The 16,718-nt window shown below is 29.0% G+C and overlaps 1 pseudogene across 1 annotated transcript; it reads right to left on the minus strand.

The window, feature by feature from the left end:
• Window positions 1-9,687: 9,687 nt before the first annotated feature.
• On the minus strand, window positions 9,688-13,188 carry LOC111315956 (beta-glucuronosyltransferase GlcAT14A-like; annotated as a pseudogene). The gene is made up of 4 exons (XR_016333324.1): window positions 12,325-13,188; window positions 12,050-12,124; window positions 11,822-11,937; window positions 9,688-10,569 (listed from the first exon to the last, which is right to left on the minus strand). The product of XR_016333324.1 is annotated as a beta-glucuronosyltransferase GlcAT14A-like (transcript).
• Window positions 13,189-16,718: the final 3,530 nt, after the last annotated feature.

Consider the following 16,718-nt stretch of genomic DNA (forward strand, 5'->3'; position numbering starts at 1 on the left):
TATAGAAATTTGTATTTTTTTATAGGTACAAGTTGAATATTAAGGCATATGATAATTCTGAAAGGGTGATATTCATACAATTTAATACAAAAGTTAAGGATTTAATTAATAAATATATTGACGATCTTTATGAAATATTAGTTAAGGTATTGAATGAAAATTTATTTTAATATTATTTAATATTTAAATTAATGGAATGATATATTTATACTTATGATTTAGAAAAATAGAGATTATAAAATTCAAAAAATATTTGAAGATCTTAAAGGTAAAACTTGTGTGTTAGAAACAAGGACAACCAAGTATAATCTTGGTACAAGTAGTACTAAATTTACAATGAATAAGGTATATTACTTTGGTCCTCAGTTTGAATGTAAAAAATTATTAGAAGGGGTATATATAAGCTTATTATAATGATTATGTTTGTTATAAGGTTATATAATCTAGATCATAACTTAATTGTTGTCAAATTACAAATTATTATTTTATCTATCTCTTCACCTTAATTTGTGAAATCTATCGACTCATTCAATAAAATGACACCTACTTCAAAGATAGCAAGAAATATCGAAGAATCAATTGTTGTATCTTCGCTTCAATAACAACTTATGGAACAATCTTTCATGAAAAAAGTTTGTAGACGAGATTGATTTTAAGCATGAAATTTTTAATTTTTTGAAATTAAAAATATTATTGTCTTTTGTTTAGAAATTATTTGAATTTAATAAATTATAGTTTGAGTTTTTTTTAGAACTGATGATAATTGCATAAGTGTATTCAATATGTAATTATTTTATTTTGTTATATTAAAATATATAAATTTAAATAAAAATGATTATATAAATTATGAGTTGTTCATAAACTTCATAGCTTATATTATCATTTAAAACAATTTATATTTATATAAAATTTATTGATATATAAATATATTTATGTGCATCGCATGGATTTAAAACTAGTACTAATAAAATATAATGTATTGGACCTGGACCTAGACCTAACCATTTCATTATTTCAACAGAGCATCTTAAAAAGTTATTGTCAGTCTTTTCATTCTCAAAGGTTTTTGTCAAGTATGATTTCTTGATTTCCTTTATTAATCATGTTTCAACTTTATTAAATTTGAAATTTCATATTTACTTCCATTATTATAAACGAGGGCGGACTGCTGAGAAAAAAATAATAAGAGTGGACCGTCCCTCAAGCATGAGGAGGCCACGGCCCCTAAAGCTTTAACAACTCAGAATATATATGCTTAAATTGCACCCTTCTAAACTAAAATTATTATTTTATTTATTTTTATTTCATAATTTAATTTTTTGCACTGTAATTTCAGAGGAAAAAAATCATATTAATATTTCTATATTTATTACAGTCACTATTTACAATTATTTAAAATCAAGAGATTTATCAAAAGTTTTAAATCACAACAATGTGAATTTAACAAAAATTAAATTAATGTTTTAGTTTTTTTAACAAGACTCCAAATTTTCAACCAAGTGCAATTTTTTCCTTTTCTTTATAACTTACCACAATTTCTCCTTTTCATATAATTTTTATCTATTAATTTTACTCTAAATCTTTATTTCATGTTATCCTATAATTTTTTTTTAAAAAAAAGATTAAAACCACTATATAGAAATTTGATCATAACATTGAGTCTAAAAGTTTCAACTTAGTTCTTTTAAAATTAACATTTAATTTTCTTGATTCAATAAAAATATAATGTTTAAAATTTGATTTATTTATATTTTTAATTATAAATTATTAAAGAAATAAAAAATATTTTTGTAATTCATTGAAAAATATATAATTAGTAATTTTACTATTAATTTGAAAGTATTCGTATTTTTTAAAAATATAATATTTTTATTTTATAATTTTATAAACTTATTACTTTTTATTATTAATATATCATTTATACATGTATTAATATTAATACATCTTGTCAAATAAAATATAATATTAATTAACTCTTTTAAAATTAAATATTAAAATTCTTCACTAATTATAAATATGGAAAATGCATCACTTGGATGCCTAGTTCAGGCAAAATGACACAACATTCAACGAACACCTACAAATGGATAAACAGAAGGGGAAAAAGGGCACAACTTCCATTCTCTATGGCACATATTTTTCTTGTAGATGAGAGCTGTGGATCTTGGATCAGTAGATCCAATATATTATATTTGATATGATGGATATATTATATTATCTGTAGCAATTATATCATAGTGATATGATGGATACAATGTATTGGGCACATCACAGTATGACTAGACACAAGAAACGTTTTCTTGTTTTTGACCTAGTTTACTGACATCTGAATCCAAGGCTAGCCATCCAAGTAATTATTGTTGATGAAGGGGAGTTTTAACTAAGAATATGATGATTAATTATTAGTCAATTTGATAAATCATATAAGGATGAAAATTGTTCACTGTCTAAAATGGCACATGAAACAGGAGATTGGTAGGTATAAATAAAACGAGTTATGATAACATGATTTTACTTGATTCAGACACGCTAATTTCTACATCAAAGTTCTGTTAATTTTGGTGCATTTAATTTGCACTGCTTGAATGCTAATTCATTTTAATAATTACAAGTTTAATTTGGAGGGAGAGGATATATTATGTATAGGATTTTGAGTTTAATTGGAATATCCGATACTGAAGTTAGCCACGGCTTAAAAAATGTTAATCAATTATAATCATCCAATATTAAAATTAGATTTACTCATTTATGTATTTATATTATATTTTTTATTAAATAAATATAAAATATAAAAATTATCGTATTATAATTTATATCAATATATTAAATATAAAAATTATTTTTTAAAATTTCTTAAAATTATATAATTTTTATTAAAATTTTTAATTATTTTTATATTAAGTTTATACCATGTTTAAAATTATTAATTTTTAAGTGGAATGAAAATGAAGAGTTAAAAGCACATGTGAAACGAAAAAATGCTTTATGCGAGGTTTCATGTGATTGTCATTGATTGACTTGAACAGATGAACTTGTCAATATTTCTTTGATTATGATGCAACTTTCATTGGTGCTTTGACTTCTATTAGAACAATGGCCCCCCGCCGCCGCCGCCCCTCCCCCCTCCCCCCCGCCCCAATTCAGTTCTTGTCGTTCAAGTAAACGTTACTTTCAAGAGAACTTATGAATTCTTATTTTTTATTATTTTATATAAAAATTATATATAGTAATTTATATTAATATAAAATATATATGTTTATTAAATTTATATAATGTTATTATTAAAATTTTAAATTATATTATTTTTATATTTTTTATTTATATTATATTGGTTTCATATCATTATATTATATTTTTAATTATTAAGTTTAATTTTCAAAGTCTTTACATACACAATTTTTGAAACTTTCTTTAATATATAAAAGTTGAATAAAAGGACAATTTGCCCAACGACAAGCAACGCGCTCTTTCTTTCACATGCACGCAAGCACAAATTTTGCCTATATATACACATAAAGGGTCTTCATCGACCTCTCAGAAATTTCAAGGCTAATGGAAGCAGTAATGGAGATTAAAGCTAGATATGAAGAGTTGCATGGGAACCCTGTCGCAAGGGAGATGGCGCATATTTCATTTCATGTGTGGACTCTGGAATTTGGAATTGTCCAGGCAATGTTTTGAGATAGGCATCATCTCACTGCGACACGATTCCTGGTAATCTCTACTGCTATCAGGGTTTCTTGGCCTATATTGCTTGCTTTATCTTCAGAGTTGACAAGGTTGGTGTACTATATCTATCTGATCTTTGATCTCCAACACTATAATTTTTTACAACAATTTTTCTCGATGCTTTTCAAATGTTTTTTTTTTTTAATTAATCTTTTTCAACCGTGACAGTAATGCCAAACTTAGACTAATATGAAAAACACAATGGTACGAGCTGATATATCGACCCTGTCTCTTATTTTTCAAACAATCACTTATATTCATAGCCATTACTAAATTACACTAGCTGCTATAATATTTCAAATTAACAATTCATAACTCTTGAGGTACTCTAATTAATAAGCTATATTGTTTCCTTTTCAGACTAAATGCCTATTCAATTTAGTTAGTAAATATCCTGTCAAATCCTACAATTCATCCTTGTACTTAGTGAAATAATGGATTTAATCTCTTTATCAATATCATGTTAACATGATCAACTATCAAATTATCTAGGTGAACGTCAAAATTTAACACTATTAACGACTGAATTTGGTTCAACAATTTATTGATGTATAGAGACCTAATTTTCACAGATTAAAATAGAAAAAATAAATCTACCATTTAAACTCAAGTATAGGGATAAATTGTACAATTTTACTTATATATCCCACCTTTTACAAAATCATGCCTACAATTAGTTTTTTGTTCAAATTTCCCTTAGGTTAAAAGGTAAAAAATGCCCTTAAATTATAATTCAATAATCTTTTAAATCCTTAATATTTAATTACAATTAATCAAATTCTTAATCTTCTATTTCAATTTAATTGAACCCTTAATTAGATGAAATCTAGTCATGTGAAAAAATTGAATCAAGCAATCTTCAAATTACAATTAATTGAACCCTTAAAGGAATCTTAAAGAAAAAGTGAAAAAGAAAATAGAGAAGAAAAAAAAGAATATTTTATTTTATATTATTTATATATATTAATTACGTAACTAACAAATTTTTATCTATTTTATTGATATCACATGAAATTTTATCTTAAAAAAAATTAAAGATGTTAATTTTTTAAATTTAAATAATGGTTTAATTGAATGCAAATAAATATTGAAGAGATTGATTGATAAGAATAAAAAGTAAGGATTTGGATTTTTTTTTAATTACAGTTAAGAGCTTTTTATTCCTCTAGCATTTCCCTTATTATATATCTTGACTAAGCAAGTAATAATTTCCAAAGAATTTGTGGAAAAGATAGATAAAGCCGATTCTTTCATTCTCATTTTCTCGTTAGCTTTTAAAGAAACGAACCATGTAAGTGATAAATTTCAATTAAGTAATATTTAATTATTTATACATGTAATTAAGTAAATTACAAGCATGCTTATGAGAAATGAATAATATGCTCAACTTTGTTGAATATTTGAGTATGGAACCTTTAGGTTTTGCTCATCACCTTCCTGGTAGATTTTTCATAGAAACAATTTTTTTCCTTTTGCTTTAAATCATTGAAATTGCACCGGCCATTATGAAGTAAATTATTAGAAAATTATAATTCTAGAAAGAAACAAATTAAGTCAAGTCTTTTGCGCAATATATAGTTGTGGTGGGAAGAGGGTCGGCAAGGAGAAAAGTAAAACAACAGAGATAAACAGAAGCTGAAGGTCTCTTGTCGAAGGAAAGTTGACACTGGCTAGCCCTTGTCTTTTAGTCTCGGCAATTTAAGATCCCCAGTGTCACCCTCCAGCGACACGAAACCTTGCAGTTTCTTTGCTAGATTTTCTTCTTGGCGTCTGCTTCCATACTTACTGAAAGTATCCAACTTATTAGTTATAATTATAAAAAGCATTTTACAAATATTAATTTAAATCTTTATATATATATATATTATAATAAATCCTATCGTGAGATTGTAGCAATACAAAGCTCTCTTATCTAATATATATAGAAGAATCTAAATTTTATTAAAGATCAACTCGAAATTTAATTTAATTGGTTCATGAAATACTCTTAAAATATGACATATAAAAAATTTAAAATTCAAATCTCAACACATGTAATTTTTTTTATTCCAAATTATTGCCTCTTTTATAATAATAAATAAATAAATGAAGGAAGGAAGCTTTTATGATCATGTAATTGCAATAACTGGTTATTAAGTGAAGTTTACTGGTTAGTTAATGAAAATTTTTGTAAATTTCCACATTAATATATGCTCACTTTCGGCGAATATTAGAAAAATTTTTGGGTCCACAAAACCGTCCAATTTTCTCTACCAATCCCATGAAAATAAATTAATCTCAAGTAACATAAACATAATCATTTAGTTGTTACAAAAGCTATGACAGAAAGAAATTTAATATAGTTTTAAGTTCATAGCATTACCATAGTCATTCAGTTGTTACAAAGCCAGAAGCATAGCGGGTATTCAATTTGCCAGGGAAAGAATGGGAAATACTATGATGCAATCTAATTGAAGAGTTTAATTTGGGTTTCGACTAACTCTGGATGTTGTTGTTATTAATCACGCTGAGATTCTTCATGTGATGGGCTGGTTTTATTGGATCAGATTAGAAGGTTGAACTAAGCTCTCTGGACACTTTAAGTACTAAGAATGAGCTTATGAAGTGTCTGTTGCATCAAGCATTTGATTTAATATTGAAGCATTATGTGATATTCAAAGAACAAAAGAAAACAAAAAATGAAATGCGGGTGAATAAGATAGATTCTCTCTTATATCAATAAAAAAATAATAATAATAAAAGAGCTACCACTTGCTTCATCCATTTATTATTGAATACTTGAGAATCAAATTAACATATAATATGTAAACCTGCCCACGGATCAGGTTGGGTTAAACTCAATTGACCTTGTAAAAAACTTGTCCAAGGCTCAATCTAGCCCATCAAGTCTAGAGGTTTAAAAATTTATTAAAAATATATTAAAATATTAAAAATTAGGTTTAAATTTTTTTAAAAAATTTAACATTATAATATTTTAGTATATTTTAAAATTAAAATTAAATAAAAAATTCTGTTAGTAAAATAAATTTTCGGTCTGAATTAAGTCAAACTCTAAAACTCATATCGAATAATCCGACTCGTGATAGAGGCAATCATATGTCTTCTTGAGCGTTTATTTTTGAACTTTTGTTCAATTATTTTTCTGTCTGACGATGTCACATGTAAGGCAAGCTACAGCTGTATAATTTATTGTACACTCTGGTGTAATCTTCATTAATTAATTATATGATATAAACCCACGTTTTCAAATTCCACAATTAAGAATGAAAAAAGCTAGTAAAACAAGTATGGGCTCAAACAAAAGATGGGAATTTTTTATTTTTTAAGCTCAATGATTAATGGGGGACACCTAATGTTAAGCTTAATTTTGGACTTGTTTAATCAACCACTTGCAAATTAACTAATCTTAAGCGGAAACTTTAATTTCATGTTTCATTATTTAGCAACAACCCTCGTTAAAGATGCAGTCTGCTGCCAAGACCAAGATGCTTTCTCACTACTGCAAATGACCATATTTTAGGATAAAATTTTGCTTCATCTCGGGAACTATCTGTCTAGGGGAAGAAAGAGAACGTTACAGCATAGAATATAAGTACAGGAACCCCTTCGGCTCTACAACTAAAATATAGCAGGTGCCTAGAGAATACGAGAGGAACTGAGTCTCTTGCTTTGGTGTGTAAATATCCCGAAGAGTACTGCAACCAGCGTCCAGCCGGTGGCGGCCTCTGGGAAGTTCATATTATTCCTCATTCTCTTTTTCGTTCAAGCATGCATTTTCTCTAGGGGACAGTACTGGTTTTTGTCTTGGAATTTTATCTATTAATGTAGGATAAGATTCTAATTTTCATTTTTCATCAAATATCTTAGCTAGAACTAAAGTATGGTACATACCAATCGAGTTTGTTTTTGATACTCGCTAGTATATCATTTTTAAATTTATAAATAAAGCAAAGAGAATAAAACATTTTTTTAATTAATTTTTATTTTTAATATATTTAAAAAAATTATATCATTTTAATAACTTTTCCTGTCAAAAAGAAACAATTTTTTGAACGAACAAATCCAATTATTGAATATGATATCAAGAGAAAGTTGCTTCACATGCTAGGCATGTGTACAACATTAATTATTGTAACTAATTAATCATCATCATCATCATCATCATCATCATCATCATCATCATCATCATCATCATCCAACATGACATCAATTTATGAGATAATTAAGCTGATTAGATTAGTGTAATCATTGTTCTGTCCAACTGTTTTTTCTTTGACAATAATAAAACAAAACAAATAAAGTTATCCTAGATGTGCAGGCTTTTATTGTAGTTTATTAGAATTTATTCCATGCCATTTCTTTTACTACCCTTTACCCTGTAGCCATAAACTTGGATATTTTGATGAACTCATGAAGCAATTGAACAAAAAAGCAAGCAGGATGAGATAATAAAATCTGTCAAAAATGAGAATCCAAAAACCAACAATCAGCCCATAAGCTGCTACTGTCCATGCATATTCCTTCTGGATGACTGAAGAAATTGGGAACCATATATACGTGAAGAGAAAGTGAGCAGGAAATTGAGCAAAGAAATTACAGCAAGAGATGTAGAGGGACTCCTGTCGCAGGAGAGATGACGCCTACTACCATCAATGAGCCATGCTTGTTCAATTTGAATAGTAAGCTTCATCTCTCTTCGACTGAAGTCCCTTTCAATTTCTTCCATGAAGGTGAATATATTATACTTTGAAAAACTTCAAACTCGTTTTCTCATGTTGATCAAATTTAAGCACTTTTTATTTTGATGACTGAAAATTTTGTACAGGTAATTACTACTTTTCTTATCGCTTATGGTATCTTGTAACTATAGATGGCAATAGAGCAATCTAGTCAGGTTTGGGTCAAATCATTTTAAGTTAAATGAAACCCGAATAATCTAAAATTTAAAGTATTAGATTTTAAAATCAAATCAATTTAAGTTAGAATAATTTCAAATTAAATTTTCCAATGTGTTCAAGTAATTTCATATTTGAATTAAACATGTTTAGGTCATTGATCTTTTCTAATCAATTCAAGTTGGTCGAGTGCATATTAAAACCAGTTTGAATGAATTATAATATTTGAATCAGCTTTGTTAGAATGAGTGGTGTTCAAGTAATTTTATATTTAAATTAAACATGTTTAGGTAATTGATTTTTTCTAATCAATTCAAGTTCATCGACTTCAAGTTGAAACCAATTTGCATAAGCTTTGTAGGATTCACTTACATGATTATAGATATTACAAGTTGAGTATTCTCAGCTCACCTCTTCAACTAGGCTAAATTTTTTCAGGTATCACACATTCTTGTTGAATGAAATGAGAAAGGACTACATCTCCTAACTGTAATGCAATGAAATGAACTGAAAACCCACAATTTTTAAGAGGGTAATTACACTGCCTAAGAGAGAATTCTTGTGGTAATTTTCCAAGCCATTTATGAGAAGAAACTCATTAATTTGTGTACTATATTTTTTAAGTAACTCTTTGTTGACTATTGTTTAAGGATTGTTATTCATCTTTCCTTTGTTTTTATTTAGCGAAAAAGGATTCTTAAAATTTGCCCAATACATTCTCTCCCATGACAAGTTCGAAGTTTCAGTTGAGCTTAATTATATCAATTTTCCGCCACAACAAGAATCAAGCACTATGTCCCTTGAAAAGACTAACAAAAGGAGCAGGAAAAAAAAGGTTCCATTAAGATGGCAACTTAAAATATGGTTAACAACCCAAAAAATCAAGCCATGAATTTTGCAGTGTTTTCAGGGAAAACAGACCAGATATAGAAATTGTGATCAAAGCAGAAGGTTTTTCTTTTCGGTTCACGTGATTCAGCGCCAAAGACAGCAGTTGCTCAGCCAGGAATTCTTTATTGATGTTCAGCTATCTATTTAATTTGAAATAAATACAATCATGTAATTGTCAGGAAATACTCAAATTTGAATGAGATAATATTAAATTTCAATAGGAGTACAATTAAAATTTTTTCTTCAATTTGTCATAGTTACAAAACACTACAAAAAAGATATATAAGATTTCAGTGGGGGCAACTGCAACTGCCCTCCATTTCCAACATTGTAAATCCGTCTTCGATCACAGCTCTATAATTGATACCCATCAGTGATTCTATCTTAATTGTGGTACTATCTAAACCAGAGATATCGTGTGTACTTCCTGTCCTAGATCAGAAGGAACACTGAGTACTGGATTGCATAATTTTCATCTTCTGATACAACTGTAATTCAAAATCAATTGGCATGAATGCCTCCCTTGGCAAGTTTCCATTCGTATTATTTGCATTGCCGCGGTCTGAAATTGTCATTGGATAGAAGAGAGCTGACCAAAGTTTCCAACCTTTTTGCTCCAGGGCCAGGCCTGATGACTGATCTATTGCCAACAACAGAACAAGGATCAGTCCCATTTTTCCCATTTCCTGCACACCATCCACCAGGAGTAAGCATGTCCGGACCCCGAGACAAGAGATCAGAGTCAATTTTGTCAAGGACTGGGTCATCCTGAGGGAACTTTCTTGCACAAGGGGCATTGCTGTGAATCATCCGTTACATGTCAGCAAGCCTGAGGTGATGAGGATGCTGCTTAGGAGGGTTATCCCTCGATATAAAGTGGAGATCACTGTTTACCGTAGTGTTACGGAATTCTTGAGCATTAAAATGACAGTGTGGAAGTAACCTTCTGGAGAAGATAAAAAATTTGCATAGTACATGACTGTTCGAGGAAGGTTTTCCCATTCCCAAATGCAATGATCGATAGAAGGATGAGAAAGTGCCATCCAAGCAGAACCTGTTATAAAACAAGAGGTACATGTCAGAGATACCAGCTAATTCAGATAACAGTGGACATTAATGGCTGTCTAATAGATTCTTGCAACAAGGTAGTTCATGAGATAATAGTGGACATTTTGCCAATATCAACGAGCATATTTCCAGATGTAATTGACTACTTCATGAGAATATTCCAATATTTAGACTTAAACCAGCTTATGTTTCTTCACATTAAGGACACTAAATTAGAATATATTTTCTCTAATGCAAATAGCCTTGGCATAACCATAGTAAACATGCAATATCAGTAAAACCAATTTTAAAATGAACGCCCAAGATGCATATTTCTGCAAAGAGACTTTCAATTTCTATGTTTTTTAGGGGAAGTGAGATGGTGAACTGATAACCATGGACTTCACCACATAATTGACAGGGGTCCAGTCAAAAACTCCCTGATCAATTCAACATGTTTAATGGCTATTTGGAAACAAAGAAAAGATAAAAGTAAAAATAATTTAGTCGACAAGGTATTTCTGCCTATTGCACTAATTTTCCCGAATGTTTCTCACTAGAAATTCCTTGTTCCCAGCAGCAAGCATTCTTTGTGTGCATTTATATGAGGCTGCAACCAATCACCTAAACAAGTGACGCAGTGTAGACATGCCATTCTAAAAGTCTTTATCTGTTCACTTTCTTTGGAGAAAAAACTCCAAAATCTTATGATAATATGTGAAGCATTAAAAAGAAAACAGTCATCCTCTAAATTTTCAAATCAATAAACTGCTTTCAGACAATTCAAAAGCAGAAGAGAACATGAAAGGGGAAGTTGTTTGTTCTCCATAATCCACCCAATTGACCTCAATTCAAATGTTAAATCTGTTGGTCTTTGAAACCCATATCAAGAAAACATAACAATTAAATTTGTATCATCTTTAACTTTGACCTCTAATTTGCTCAAGAAAGAATCACCAAGTGAAAAATAGATTCCAGTTTCAAACTTAATTCCACTAACCTAACAATATAAACAAATTTATTCAGTGAGAGTTTATCTAAAAGGATTATTCAAAACAGTCAGAGATCATTATATAATCAGCAACTATGCCCACAAATATGAAACAGATTCAACTGATGCATAGAAAAGACTAAATAGAATGTCTATCTAAACAGAACTAATCTAAAAATGACAAATAACAAGACCACCAAAATTCCCACAACTAAATATAATGGCTAACACAACACTTCAAAAAAGTTGGAGCTTTCAGCATCTTTACCTGTAAAGAGTTTGAATGCAGTAGGCACACTTCTCCTCTCAGAAACCCAAAACACATCAGCTTTTTTCATACTATACAACCCTGGATCTATAATAACTGGCTTAGCCCTCTGAAACCTGCCATTACAACAATAAAACCCCAGGAATCAATCAGTTTCCAAAAATAAAAGATACCCAAAAAAGGAAACTCTGAGGAAAAATAAAATTTCAATGCTTTAAAAGTACTCACTCTTTCCATCCAATATTGCTTGTAGATCAATGAAATTCAGTTCCCTTGGCAAGTATGAAAATGTGTGTAACAGCTCTAAAGATAGCCAAAATCCCAAAGCCAAATGTCAAAAGTGCAAAGTTAAAAACGCAAAGAAATCTTTTTTCCAATACCCAATTCCAAAAAAGAAAGGGAAAAAGGGTAATTTTTACTGAAAATGGGGAAAAGGTCATTTTTAATAACCAAAATCAAAGATAAAAAAAGGGAAAAATCAATTTTTGGAAGATCCAACTCACCATCTTGAGTAATCAGAAGCACTAAGATTAATAAACCAATCCCAATCTCCACCTTCATTCAACAAAATATCTGCAGCATGAAGCGTATTAGCAACCATGGTAGGACCTCTATAAGTAACCAAATTAGCTTTCACAATCATCCTAACATTTCCAACTTTGTCAAACACTTGATGATCTTTCATAAACTTCTCCAGATCAAACCTCTCTTCAGAGCTAGATCCCGGTCAAGATGGAATACGTATTGATTCAAGGGATGGTAAAGGGCTAAAAGGGTCCTTCTCAGCACGGCGGAGCCTGAAATGAGGTAGGCGAAGCGGGGAGGTGGAGGGAGGGTGGAGATAGGTATGGGCTTTAGTTTGTTCTCCACGAAAGGAGAGGAACCACCGATTACGGCGGAGGAACGGTAGAAGAAAAGGAATGGGAGCCATCAAAAGAGGTTAAGGTTGTTAAAAAGAGTAAAAATAAGGAAACAAGGGAACTAACAGCTAATGGGAATATCCATTTACGCCCAATTGCTTTATTATTGTTGTGACGAAATTGCGTGTAATAGGTTTTTAATCTCTTCATTTCTTCTTTCCATTTTAGGTTTTTTTCTCTCCTTTTCTCTTGTTTGGATTGGAAGAAAGGATAAAAGAAACTTGAGAGCTGATATGTGAGAGTTAAATTTGCGGCTTTAGGAGTGAAATTTAAGAGAGTTTTACAGTTTTGTTACGTGTCAGGTACGGAAAAGGAAAACTTTTCGCCATGAAAGGGGGAATTCAGGACAGATTAATTAAGGGGCGACTTAACGGGGAACTATGATGATTTTGATGGCAATTTTGAGTAGGGTGAGCAAGGATAATGTTTTTCCAGGTATAAACGAACAAAGCTTGCTTTCCGCTAACGGCTTAGGAATATTTTCTATTTTTATCTATTTGTATTGGTTTAATAAATTTAACAAATAATTATAAATAATATTTTAAAATTTAGTAATTAAACTAATAGATCATAAATATAATAAATTTTATTAATATCAATTCGTTTATATCTTAAAAATGTAAATAAATAAAGTATTTGACAAATAATTTATAAACAAGTTCGATTTTTGTTAGTTTATATTTGTTAATTAAATTTAATAATTGATCATAAATAATATTTTAATATTATTTAATTAAACAAATAGATCACAAATATAATATAATTTATTTATATTAATTCATTTATATCCTTAAATTTGGATCCAATTATTTCAGATAAAAATATTCAAGAAGTTTTTGTATGATTCATTTGAATTTTACCTTTTGATTATTCGAATTGATCATTTTGGATTCACATTATTCGATTTTAAAATCAAATCCATTTAAAGTTGAATTTTTTTTAATTGGTTTTTCTAACTGTTTGGTGTAAATATTTAAGTATGAGTTAACTTAAATTTGAATCAATTTGAATTTGAGACGAACGGGTTAAGATTTGTCGATTATTTGTGATTAAATTGAATTTGGATCAAGAATAATGAATTAAGTTTGATGGTTTACTTTCTGTTTAATCTTTATTTGTGATTGAGTTGAGTTCAATCAAAGACCACCTATGTCAAAAATGAAGATTTCCACAATCAAAATTGAAATTTTACAATTTAATCAAGATGAAAACGAAATTCCTACTTAAGTATAATTTTTTTTTAATTAAGGCAAACTTCAATATACAAATCTTTTTAAGGAAGAAGTTAATCCATTTTCGTTTGTTAATTAGATTAGCTTGGCTTAGAATTAGATTGTTTAACGTGATTGATAACCCTAAGCATTTAAAAGAATTGAAAAGATTAACTACCATGAATTATTTTTTAATAAATTTATGTCATGCAATTTTAAATCATCAATAATAATTGAAGAATAAGGCGGACCCTAACCAAAATGCGATATCACTAATCCTAATCATACACTAATTTCTAAATCATTCAAGTGAAAAGGAAGTGATACAAGTCAAGGCTAATGATAAAAGTTAAATATATAAAATAGATTGCATCTTGAAAATAAAGAAAATAGGTTGTATATATTGAAATTTAAATTTCAGACCTATTAGATATTACATCTTAAAATTAATAGTACGAATAAACTAGGTTAAACCCTTGGTTCATATAAAAGTTTTCTTTTATTCATGCTACTTATCTTACTGAATTTAATTCAAATTTTTGTATTACTTGATATGACATACAATTATTGTATAAATTCAAATATAAATTCATGGATAAGTCAATTAATTCATAAATGATATATTACAATCAAACCAATAATTATATGTTTTGTTAAGGAATATAAAACTTTATGACAAAAGTGATGGGACTGAGTTTTTTTTTTTTTTTCTTTCTCTAAGTAAGAATAAGATGAAGCTATCACTAAATTAATTTTTCAAAGTTTAATTTGAGTTTTGCTTTAGGCCATTATTCTTGACATAGATGCAAAATCTTCCCCCAACATTATTCTAAAAGTTGTTTATAAAATATTTTTAATGTTAGACCCAATAGAAAGATGATAGAGATGGTCTTCTATTAAGGTATTTCTTTCAATAAGTTGGTTTACTTTAGAAACAGTGTAGAACTTGGAAACAGTGTAGAATTTGGAAAGACCGAAAAAGGAGGAAGTTTAAGTGAAGAAGCTAGAGAAATGAGAAGATGAATTAGTCCTACTATGAGGATAGGTTTTTCAAGTAAAGTCATGAGAAAAATCCAATTGAAAATTTACATTTTTCTTGGAGACATTGATGATTTTAGCTGAAGGTGAAGCACAATCAATGTAAAAGTCCAATTATTTCAAAGTGTAACAAGTCTAGAAGAGATAAGTTCATTGACAAAGAAAATTATACACATAATTTAATGATTTATGCTAATAAAAATTACGTATAAGGATCAAATTGCATAATTAATCATTAAAATCATGATCTCTTTAAAAAAAAATTTCATTTTAGATATCTTTTCTCAACCTATAATTATAAGGATAAAAGTTTCCAAATTTTAATAGCCTATAGCCTAGCTTTGAAGGAAAGTTAATCTAGAAGATAAAAACAATTTGTCATTTGGTTTTTGACAGGTGATAATGAAACTCTTAATGAGAGTAACCAAAGAACTTAAATACTTATTTCTCCTTGTTTGGCTTTGAATAAAAAAATCATATAAATAAAATCCATTTTATTATAATTGAATGGACTTCCTTTGAGTTAGTTTCCAGTAGAATTGCTTTATTCCATGTACATTTTGGTCATACTATTATAATATATATCTAATTTGTAAGATATTTAATTAATAGAGTGATTGAAATGCCAAAGACTGCATCAAATAAATTAACCTTTTAATTTGAAATATATTCATAATCATTTTTCCCTTTGAGGTAAATCTCTCTATGGATTAAACAAGACCTGATTGACCTCTCAAAAATCTATCTAAAATGTGATCGGACTTCACTCATCAAGTCTAAAGATTTAAAAGTTTTTTAAAATATATATATTAAAATATTAAAAAAAAAAGTTTTGTTAACAAAATATCATTTCAAACCTGATTCAAGTTTTAAAATTTATGTTCAAACCAACCTGCGAACGGGTCTACTTTGAAGGAACCAAAGGAAATTTGACCAAAATTAGAAGCAGGCAGAGAAAAAGAGTTATATGTAAAAACTAGAAAATCTGGTTGCCTAACTCGATTTGTCCCTAGTCAAATTCATATTCTTATTGATTGAAACAGAGGTTTTGTTTTCTTAACATTCAAACTAATTGACCTACCAAACCTAACTGGCCTGCTGTCATCTAATTTTTATGCATAATTTTCTTTGTTTCCTACATTTTAAGTGTAAAGTTTCGGCTGATGAGTGAACAAAGACAACAATTCTAAGAAGCGAATGACAAGTTAATCAAGTTGGCTTTTGATGCTGGAGCAACTAACTAGAGATGCTGCCCCAATAAAAATGAAGAATTTGAATTTTATATATAGGTTCCAAAAGCAGTCAAATATAATTTCTTTAATCTCTCAATCTTGGTTAATAATAAATTTTGATTTTTTTTAAAATTTTTTTGGATGAAGGAAGTTAGCATTCCATCATCCAAAGAAGCAGAATAATCTGCTACTGTCAGTATAAATGAGATAGTTCTCAAAATCTCAAACAAGTAATCAAATTACACAGCATTAACAGGAATGAAACCCCAGCAGCTTTCAAATACTCTTCTGTTATTCGATTTATCAGAAATGGCAGGAAGGTGTGCAATCTTCATGCCAATATCTGCAAGTATTTATTAATTTCTAGCTCCCGAGATGTGATATATACAAGCAGACCAGGATAATCAAAGGATCAAGGATGCCAGTTACCTTCCCCTAAAAGTCTTAGTAGCCCAAGTGAATTCAGTAAACCAATCCCCAGGCTCCCTTTGGATGA

This window comes from Durio zibethinus, chromosome 24, assembly GCF_047325235.1.
Source record: "Durio zibethinus cultivar Kanyao isolate XHJ-2024 chromosome 24, ASM4732523v1, whole genome shotgun sequence".
Classification (NCBI taxonomy): Eukaryota; Viridiplantae; Streptophyta; class Magnoliopsida; order Malvales; family Malvaceae; genus Durio; species Durio zibethinus.